At 46.8% G+C, this 8726-nt stretch overlaps 1 protein-coding gene across 1 annotated transcript in view; it reads right to left on the reverse strand.

The window, feature by feature from the left end:
* The window catches only part of DICER1 (dicer 1, ribonuclease III), a 70065-nt gene extending 62330 nt beyond the window's left edge, over positions 1-7735 (reverse strand). Inside the window, exon 1 of the mRNA XM_080807362.1 lies at positions 7386-7735. The gene's annotated coding sequence lies outside the window, so the exon portion shown is untranslated. The remainder of the gene's footprint in view (positions 1-7385) is intronic.
* Positions 7736-8726: the final 991 nt, after the last annotated feature.

The raw sequence follows: 8726 nt of genomic DNA on the forward strand, positions 1-8726 counted from the left end.
GCATTCAAATGCCTAATTTAGGATGTTTTATTACTTGTTCACATATTTTTATCAACAAAATCCTGCCTTTGCCTTAAAACACCCAGAATTATGTTTGGCCTAAGATTAATAAACAGTTTATTAGATGCAGGAGGTACATATAAAGATTTAGAAGTCAGGGATTTCTCCTCTTTAATACTTAGCTATATAAGACTGAGAAAAGTTAAGTAATCTCAGTACAGTGTTACGTACAAAAGAAAAGCCTTTAAAATTAAAATAACAGGGTGTCTATTAGGCACTTTCCCCCTCATTCACAGGACCAGAGGCCTCTTGATGGGTTACCTACTTGTTACCATACTGATCAGAGAGGAGTCTTTAAACAGTTTGTTGGATTTTCCCTCAAAAACATGCATTTACCAAGCTGCACTAGGAACAGAGACAGAAAATGAAAAAAGACTCCACTGTCTCTGATTCCGCCCTCTGTTCAAGGCAAAACCTGGCGCTCTCTACTTTTCAAGACGATTTCCCAGGGGTTTTCATCTTATGTTCCCCCTGCTCAGAAGAGCTCACAAGGCCATGGTCTCCTTTCTCATGGTCACTGTGCACAAACCTTAATGGGCAAAAAAATGCAGCCTCTCTATTCCATGCCTCATGTTTAGTAAAGAATCTCAGCTTGAAACAGAGAGGTCTGAGAACGACATGGGTGCTTCAAAGACGACTGACTCTAAGACATTTAGCGACCTGTAAATGTTCTCAATGTTACTAGAGAGAAAATTAAAGCTAAGTCTGTAAAGGCCAAGGTGGCCTGCCCTTAGCCTGCAGCTAGTTATTTAGAAGTAAACCCCATCTAGAGCAGAGGTTTCTTAACCACACAGTACTTGGCACTGTCCATTCCATTCCATCAATCAGGTGGAACTTGCGCCTCTATCACCCAGGATAGTGTCACTATTCCTCAGTTAACCTATTACTTCTCTTTATATGCGTAGACATAGCCTAATCAAGCATCTACAGATAGGATTCAGGAAAGGTCCCTGCACCTCCTATAATTTAATGTAAAATTATGAGCATGTATATTTTTCTGGGAATAAGATTCACATCTTTCATCAAATCAGCAGTCTGCAAAGAGTAAGAACCACTGGCCCACACCAAGGACGGGAGACAGATACACAGAAAGTTCGTATTGGTTTGAAATATAGATAAAGGACGATGTATTTATTCATGCCTAATAGAAGAATAATGGTTATTTAGGGAGAGCTAGCAATATTAAGGGACTATGACACTGGAAATCACTATTGCAGAGACCCAAGTGAGACAGCTGAACCATTAGACACAACGTAGACCATTTTCAGTATAGAACTTTGCTTATGAAATAACTGCTCTCCAGCCCTCCTCTCTTTCACCTTCCATTATAAATGTATTGGACAACCATCCCTACAGCAATAATTCTGGGGAGGATCATAACATAACCACATTAGGAACATAAGTAAGATTTTCTCAATGCAGATAAAGGAAAAATAATATCCACTAAATGTTATCAAAGAGTAATTATGTGCCAGTAGTGGGATGGGAGTTTAAGAAACTCATTTTTTTCCCTCACAACCTCAAACAGGTACTCTTATGACCAGTTTACCAACGAGGAAGCGGACACTCGGCAAGGTTGCTACACATGGGGGAATCAGCATCTGAACCCTGGTCTCTCTGACATCAGACATTTGCTCTATAAAGCTCTGATAAAAATATTAATATTTAATTTTGCGAGGTGGAAAAAGCTTAAAATACCACCGATCAGAGTTCCTCCCGAGCGACAGCTGAGCAGCAGGCTGTATGAAAGAAGGAGAGGCCCTTCAAACCTTTGGGGTCATCATGTTAATTTTGCCTTCCTGGGCTGTTACCAGTAGGAAGACAAAAATCCTGAAATCTCAAAGTATCAGACAAGTCTACTGCCTTTCTTTCCCCTTCAAATATGGTTACCGATCTAACTTCTTAGAGAACCTTTCTAACATTTCAAAGATCAATTTTGAAATTGAGATCCTGCTTTCCTTATTTGAGTTCTGTAAATACATTATTTTTAAAATTCTGAACTGGTTTGCTGACATTTTCTAATTCCCAGAAGACTTTCCAAACCTGTTTTTTAAATCACTGCTTTATTGTATACACCGAGTTGTCAGCTAGAACAGAACTACAATAACAACTACCAGAGTGTGGTTGCTTCAACACTGAGAAAGCTTTCTATACCAGCAGAACTTCCAATTTTTATAGCACTTTTCTTTTTATTTAAAGACTTTACTTATTTACTTGAGAGAGACAGCGAGCATGAGTGGGGAGAGGGATAGAGAGAGATGGAGAGGGAACAGACTCTCCACCAAGCAGGGAGCCCAATGCGGGGCTCAAACCCAGAACTCTGGGATCATGACCTGAGCCAAAGGCAGATGCTTAACCAACTGAGCCACCCAGGCGCCCCAGCACTCTCCTTCTATGAAATTCTTAACACTTCTCTCAGTCCACAATGTTTCTATGCACCTAGTCATATGGACCTCACAAATGGAGGAGAATCAAGAATCAGACAGCATGACGGGTCCAAAATCAGAAGGGTGTTGATCTTTTTAAAAGCCTTAATATACATGCAATATTGTCCTCCATAAATCTACCTCAGCTTCTAAAATTTTAAAAATTAAATATAAACTAATCTATTCATTCCACAAACCTGCTATGCCGGGCACTATTCCATCCTTACTCTCATAAACCCTTACACAGCCAAGACACTGAATATCACCAAGAACCTCAAAAATGAAAACACGAGGGCCAACGTGTCATTACTTTACGTCTTCTTTCCAGTAACAGTCCTGCTGACATCCTCAGACAGTGTTTTCTTGTGGCACCTTCTCAGTCACTTACTTAAAATGTAAAGCAACTTTGTATTTTAAAAGAGTACCAACAATTCATTGACAATTTCAGATAAACAGGAAAGCCACTTTGTACTGGGGTTTATTTTAACAAAGGCCTTTTTACAGGACTGAAAATTTAAATTTCATCAGCTAGGCTTCTCTGCGCTTCTCTCTCTGTATTCATTCACGGAGTATACACCACCCCATAAGGAAGGCGACCAAGACACATTCCCAAAGACAGGCAGAGAGAATCCCGACCACCTATGCTGTGCAGAAAAGAGTTCATTTGCGAATGGATTGTTACTCAGCATCTGTCAAAAGCCTGAATGAGACGACTGATATTTCAGGGACATCAGCCTAAAGATAAATTAACTAAACTCTACGGAATCAAATTACCACAACGAAGCACACCTGTATTACTAAAGCTTTTCTATTATGCCTGATGCTTGTATCCACTGTCTCTAAAATGGCATGCGAAAAATGTTTCCCTATCATTTGTAAAATATAAAACATTTTCTCCATATATTGTTAATATCGCTTTATGCAAGAATCCAAATGATTTAACTACTCTTCGTACAAGAGAAAAGTCTGCTTCTCTTGGTATACTTCCTCTCATTAATCACTGCCAACTATAATTAGTCTTGTTTCCTCTTTTGCTCTAACAAGAAATTAAAAAAGAAAAAAAAAAAAAGCCCTTTAGTTACACACAGATTCTGAGCCATCCCTGCCATAAGCCTCTCTTCTAATTCCCTCTAGCAACTTCCATACTCTACCCCTCAACCTCCGCCATTCCTTCCAGTCTTCTCAAACCTGTCATTGTAAGACAATCTCAAATCCTTTCTCAAGTAGACAAATTATAAAGTAATACACAGTTGTCTCTACATCGCTGTACTAATACCAGAATTGCTTTCACAGAAATTAGTTGCAACTAAAAACCACCCTGGGTCATGCAAAAGATTTGGTGAACATCAAAGAATCAGCAAATAAGGACTAAAAGATCCACCTCACAGGCTAAGCAGGTAGACTCCCAAAGAGATAATGACACCCCCTAAGATCCTGGTCTACTTTGGCAAATCCTAAGTGCATAAGAACAGAAAAAATATTACAAAGACACCAAGAAACCTGTGAATACGAGCTAGTTTAATACATATCCGTCCCCTGGGGTTTCCTGAATGAAGGAAACTCCTGAATGTCCAAAAAGCTGAGCACAAGGTGAACAAGATAAACCACTTGGCTTCAACTTAGTATTTAAGCAAGTTAAACACGTGCCTTCCCAGTCTCCTCCTCTAGCACCCACCGGAGCGCAACAGAGCCCCAGATGAAGCAACAGAACGACCTCAGTAACTTGAAAATCCACTGGCCAGTGGTACGAAGCAAGATCATAAAAATGAGCAAATCCTGGGCCTCGAGGAGATTAAAGTCTTTTATTAACACAGAGGAATTATTTACAGGATAGTATCACTGCCTGGAACAACCCTCAGAAAACTCACAGTGCAATAAATTCTGAATTTTTTGTGTGTTTTGATGACCGAGAAACAGTCTGACCTCTTCCAACTTTATACCCAAAAGAAGTGAAAGTGGGGGCTCAAACAGAGACCTGTACATCTACGTTCAGGGCAGCGTTATTCATGAAGCCTAAGGGCAGAAGCAACCCAAGTGTCCATTCACGTCAAAACAGGTAAACAAAATGCGCGTGTGTGTGTGTGTGCGTGTGTGTGTATGTTGAATATTATTCAGGCTTAAAAAAGAAGGAAGTGCTGACGTATGCTACAACATGAATGATCCCTGAGGACTATGGCAGGTGAAATAAGCCAGTCACAAAAAGACAAATACTGTATGACTCCAGTGATACGAGGTTCCTAGAGCAGTCAGATCCATAGAGACAGAAGAATGGGGGTGTCCCGGTCTGAGAGACGGGTGGAATGGGGAGTTAGTGTTTAACACGGACAGAGTTCCCCCTGAAGATGAAGGGAAAGTTTTTGAAGATGGACGGCGGTGACGGTCACAAAACAACATGCACATACTTAATGTCACTGAACTGCATACTTAAGAACGGTTAAAATGGTAAATTTTGTGCTGCATACTTTACCACAAGAAAGGGGGAAAAATCTAAATTATTAATCAGATAATCAGAGGTCACCCGAATATTTAGAGTTTCTTTCTTTCAACAGATACTAAGGACTCACCTGCATTTATGCAGGTTTTCCTCCTAAAATCCACTTGGCACAACAACACAGTTCAATGCAATGCGGAGGGTCCACACAGAAGCCCCTGAAATCAAACCACGACCGAATCCTGACTGGCACTTCCAGGTTCCTAACTCGGGTCAATAACCTGAGTCTTCGTTTCCTTACATGTAAAATAAGGACAATACTGAGTTGGCCCCAGGGTCACAGTGAGGATTAAAGGAGAATGTATATAAAAGCAACTGAAACATCTTGGTACATAATAAGGGGGCACTTTTCATTAATGAATGCGTGCCTTCTTTCCTCTGCCACAAGGAATGACCACAGGATGTTAAGGTCACGAGTGAGAGAACCTCTGTGAAACACCTGCTTTCTCAAATGAAGCCAGCATCTCTCACTTGCCAGACAGTGGCAGGGAGTAAATCATCTCAATGCCATAAAAGTCATTCTTCCTAGAAGGCAGCACTACGCCAAAAGAGCTACCAGCTATGAAACACCACAAAATCGCTATCAAATAAGAATCACGAGCCCCACTGAAAGACAATGTCTTCTACAACCAAGACAAGAAAACTCAGCAATGGCCAAATCTCGCTGTACAACTCATACAAGAGCCACAGGCAAAATACAGTAGACGGTCTTAACCTTCAACGACGAGATGACAGCATAACCCGAAAATCATGGCAGGAAAAGAAGATCTTTTCTCCTCAAATTAAACTAATACATCTTTTCTTAGAAGTGCATGTTGAGGCCACGAATACATCCATTAACACACGTTACCATTTAAATGTACACAGTGACCATTTTAAAGACAGTCTTTATAGTATTTCTAATCTGTAAACAGAGTAAGTTTGACATGGTCTAAAATAAAATTCTACAATTATATGCATGTATGTATATGTGTGTATGTGTGTGTGTGTGTACGCTCCATAGAATACATATGTGCCACAGGCAGTAGCTGGCTCTGAAGACAACACTATGCCAAATAAACTGATTATTCCAGAGCCTAGATGCTGATAATATTCCCCAAAATATTAATAGGGCTAAAATCACTATTCCCCAGCAGTCACATTCAGAATCCTGCACCACCATCTACCCTCTCATATAAAGTTCTGGAGCTCTTGGTTAAGATGTGCTCTTATTTAGGAAATTTAACGTTTACAGCAATACATGTTCAACTGAGCGAACCTGTTTCTGAAAGCACATTTTAAAATATATATTCTCCAAGTTACTTAAGTCCTTACTCCTGCGCTTTTCCATTCACTGAGTGTGCTGCAACTTGAAAAACAAGCGACGGAAGACAACTGAAAATCGGGATGGTAAAGATTGAGAAAATGCAAAGCCAGAAGCACCTCCAAGCAGCACACTTCAAAGTAATTGCTCTCTAATAAGACGAATGCTTTTTAAGTGTGATAGTTCTAAGAATGCTTAGACTTTTCATACGGTTCGGTAACGTGTGGCGGAAAGAATGACTTCCTTCACAAAAGCACGGGCTGAACACTGTAGAGCGCAGGACTCCCCACTCATCCCTGTTTTTACAAGTCTCCATGCTATTAGAGATACATTACGTGGTTTTGTTAAGCCCGGCTGCGGGCAAAGCCTTCGGGGCAGCTCAGCTTTTCTAGACAATCCACATAAATCTGATGTGCTAACCTAAAACATACACTCACTTCCCGAAGATTAAAAACCCTCCAGAAAGGCTCCTCTGCAGGGTTCCGGCGTTCTGGCAACAAAAACATCGGAGGGGAGGGGCGAAAAGATGGCCTCGGCCACCCGCCCCGGGGGACCCAGAGCTGGTCACCTGCCAGTAAACACGAACAATCCTCCCCGGGCGGGACCCGAAGGCTCGCGCTTGCCTGCCAGCCCCGACAGCCGGCCTTCCTGCCCTCCGACGGGGCCTCGCGCCGGGGGCCCCACCGCCGCCGGTCCCGAGGATGCTCTCCCGGGACGCCGCCGCGGGGCCCGCGCCGCTCCCGCGTGCCTAACGGGACCTGTCAAAGCCCGCTCTCTTCCGACCCGGCGGGCGGCAGGCCCGGCTCCATGCCCGCTGCGGACGCGCCCGCGGCCCCGGCCGCCGCCAGCGCCACGGCACCGAGTCCCCCCCGAGGCGCCGACTCCGGAGGGGCGCCGGGGTCGCGGCAGCGCGGAGCCCGGCGCGGGGGCAGCCCGGCACGCAGGCCGCGCCGCCGGGGACCAGGCGAGGCCGCGCCATCTGGCCGCGCCGGCTCCCCTCCCCGGCGGGTCCGGGCCCGGGCGCCCACGCGGGCCTCGGCGCGGGGGCCGGGCGGAGCCGCTCCCCGCCCCGCACACAAAGCGGCTCCGCGGGAGCCCGCCTCACCTGCAGCACGGGGCGCCGCGGGCCTTCGAGAACCATCGGACCCCGCTCCGGCGCGCGCGTCACAGCCCAGGCCTCCCGGTGCCGCCTGGCGCCGCCGCCGCCGCCGCCATTTCCTCCCGCTCGCCGTCGCCTCGTCCCCGCTGTCAGGTTACTCCATTCACCTGGGCCTGGAGCCGCCTGCGCCGCGCCGCGCCTCCGCCTCGACCCCTCCCGCCGGCGCCTGCGGAGACTGCGCAGAGCCCGGCTCGCCCGCAGCCCGCGCACGGCCCGCGGCAACGGCGCACCGCAGCTTGGAGAATCCCACCGGCGCCCGCGCCGCCCCCTCCGCGCCCCCACGCTCCGCTCGCCCTGCTCGCCCCGCGCGGGCATGAGAGCGAGCCTGTGATTGGACAGAGTGCGGCGGTGAAAGGTTAATCCTGGCCCCGCAGCCACTCAGGAGCCGGGAGACAGCGGGCGCGGGAGGCGGAAGCCAGGCGGCGTCTGCGGCCCAGCGCCGGGAGTGGGCCAGGGCAATCCGCCGCCCGTGGCCCGGAGCTCCCGGGCCCGCGCGCCGAAGACTGCGGGCGCTCGCCCGGCTTGGCAGTATCCCCCGGCTCTCAGAATTCGTCCGCCTCCATTGTTGCCCCTCTGGCGCCCACCGCCCCTCAAACGTGGCCCTTCCCCACGGCCGGAATTGTTCTCCGGGGGCTCAGCGCTCCTCTTACCACCGCCTCCCCCTTTTTAAAGGGCCTCCCCACTCGCCTGCTTCTCCCCCGCGGTGGTGGTGCACGGCCCTCCACATTTGGGGAGACAACAGACCCCACCCCCACCCGCGCCCCCGCCCCCGCCCCGGAACTGGGATAACCGGATAATGGAATGGAGACGGCAGCCCCGCTTATGTAAATTGCTCATTTGCATAGGTCGCAACCCTCTGCCAAACCTCGTGGCTGTGAATTAAAGTGTGGGTGGAGGTCAAGTACGTGATTGGCTTAAAGAGAATCCTATGAATTCATCCCAAAATGTAGGCATCCCTGGCAGAGCACTCCCGATGAAAGACCAGTGTCCTCCAGAGGAGGTGCGGTGACAGACACCCTGCTCCGGATCTTAGGCGGTAGCCCTTAGCGCCTACTACGTGCCGGGACACGGTTCCATACAGCAGCCACCAGCCCCATGCCGCTACTGAGCACTTAAAAATTGGCTAGTCCTCATTGAGATGTGCTGGTTGGAACCCAGATGTATGCGTTCTTAAAAAAAAAAAAAAAAAAAAAAAGAATGTAAGACATGACACTGATCATTTATGGATTGCAAATTGAAGTAATATTTTTATATGTTGGGATAAACATTAATTTCACTTGTTTCTTT

This window comes from Martes martes (genome assembly GCF_963455335.1).
Source record: "Martes martes genome assembly, chromosome: 7".
In the NCBI taxonomy this organism is placed as follows: Eukaryota; Metazoa; Chordata; class Mammalia; order Carnivora; family Mustelidae; genus Martes; species Martes martes.